A 2,243-nucleotide genomic window follows, 5' to 3' on the forward strand; every position below is an offset into this window, starting at 1 on the left:
CAATTTCCCAAAATATGACACTGAAAATAGGGGTGTTCAATAGGTACTAACACCCCTATTTATTAGTATAATAGTGCAAAACATACTTTGAGTAGAAAGTGAAAAAACTATTTCCATATACATTTGACTACAAAACCTTTTAAAACACTAATTAAAGTAACTAGCGAATACCAAATCCTAAACAAATTAGGTTTTAATTTCTACTCCATTATGAAGGTGTTTCAGGATTTAGGGTTTGATCGATTTGGGGATTGTTGGTGAATTGGGGATTTCTGATTCAATAATTAGGAGATTAGAGACACACATAGCTCACGTGCGCTAACCTTCAACTTATCCACGTGGCAGGCTAATCAAATAATAGACGGTAGAGATTAAAAGTTAACCAACGGTGGAGATTAGAAGTCCAATTATTACACTCAACGGCTGAGATTTATCACAACTGTAAGGTTGTTGAATAACAGATTGGGCAGCTAGCACAAGGCAGTTATTGATTCATGGATGTTAGTGCCAAGGCTTCTTTAGCATAACAACTGTCTTTAGCCATTCTCAGGCCGTGGTTGTTTGCAGAAACTGCTACACTGTGTTGGGCCAGCCTACTGGTGGACATGCTAGAAACACGGGACTCGGGGAATGCCTAATACCTTATTTTTGGTCAACATAATTCCTTATCCGGTCTTTTATTTTGGCAGACCAATAATAGAAGAGTGATTTCCTTTTGATTAGAGATTCAATAAGGTGACTTGGAACACCAAAACTCAATTCTAAGTGGCGACTCTGTAAATAGGTAATTCTTCTTCTTCAATCTTCTCTCTTCTCTCTTCTTCTTCTCAATATCCTTTCCTAATCCTCATTTCTCCATTACAGGAATTGTTTGGAGCTCAAGAATCATTTGGAGTTCTTAATTCTTGTATTGAATTCTTCTACATTCTATCCTTCTATTGTAACCCATCTGAATATCAATAAAATTCCACAATTTGTTCCAATTATTCATTTTCGTTACAATTTCTAGTCAATCTAATTCGAGCAACATACTCCAACTTTGTATTGTAGATCTTCAGCACATGGTAATCAAAGGGTTTTCAGCTATTTAAGAAACTGTCAATGCTGAAAGATGCTAAGATCTAATTGGAAGTTCGGGAGATAATTTGAGAGGGAAACAGAGAGAAAATTATATTTTCTTGTTAAAACTGATTTCTGAACGATTAATACACGTGGTGTCTATTTAATAAGCTGCAGCTTCACACATCTTGATATGAACTAGGCGTTTGTTGTGTACAAGATAAACCAAAAACCAAATCAAAGTGAAAAATTAAGTTAACACCTATAAAAAAAATCAACTTGGGGTTTGACTTGACTTGATTTGGTGCTGAATAACTTTATTTCTAAAAGGATGATATTTGATTCAGTTTGGTGTTAGCTGAAAAAATATTGATTCACCAATTGGAATATTTGCAGTGATATATATTTCAATATATATTTCTCTGTTATTTCTTTTACAAGTCATTGAAATAATTTTCCCCCACTTGGAGTGATTCACCAATTGGAATATTGAAATTATTTTCCCCCACTTTTTATAAATATTCACCAATTGGAATATTTTATAAAAAGTGGGGGACAATAATTTCAATATATATTTCTCTGTTATTTCTTTTACAAGTCATTGAAATAATTTTCTCTGCAATTCATCAAAATGATTAAAGAATCTTATTTTCGTGCATGCAAGGTCGTGGCCCTTCTTTTGTGTGGGCAACTGTACTTTGTGAAGGATTATCATAGTTTGAAAGTTACCCTTCTACGAGTATGTATGATCCAACCCATTTGGAGAAAATGAATCTTAACTGGTCCAAATATAATGGGTGCTCTATTTGTGCTGAAGGCATATGGAAGCAGCTTCTTAGATGTCTTGGATCACAAATTCTAAAAGTGTTTCATGACTAATTGGATGGTCAGTTTCTACACTTTTCAGCTGAAAGTTTTACATTTCTGCTAAACAAGGGACTAAAAGTTGGCTTGTTGGCACTTTACTACGGTGTGCCTTTGCTTATTAAAATTCTAAAATATCTCCCAAGTCCTAATAACCATGGGTACATATACTTAAGTCCGAAAAAGAATAGATATCCAAATTTAGCATAGACATAATATTGACCGGACAAGCTGTTGCGGAGAGCATGAATAAGTTGCACTTTGAAAAACTTGTTCCGGTAAAGTTCTTAGCATACTTTGGCTTTTCCACCAACACGCTA

At 34.5% G+C, this 2,243-nt stretch overlaps 1 long non-coding RNA gene across 1 annotated transcript; it reads left to right on the top strand.

The window, feature by feature from the left end:
• The first annotated feature begins 501 nt into the window (after positions 1-501).
• On the top strand, positions 502-983 carry LOC132642420 (uncharacterized). The gene is made up of 2 exons (XR_009583146.1): positions 502-784; positions 865-983. It is a non-coding gene; the product is annotated as an uncharacterized LOC132642420 (long non-coding RNA).
• The last annotated feature ends 1,260 nt before the right edge of the window (positions 984-2,243 follow it).

Source organism: Lycium barbarum, chromosome 5 (genome assembly GCF_019175385.1).
Source record: "Lycium barbarum isolate Lr01 chromosome 5, ASM1917538v2, whole genome shotgun sequence".
In the NCBI taxonomy this organism is placed as follows: domain Eukaryota; kingdom Viridiplantae; phylum Streptophyta; class Magnoliopsida; order Solanales; family Solanaceae; genus Lycium; species Lycium barbarum.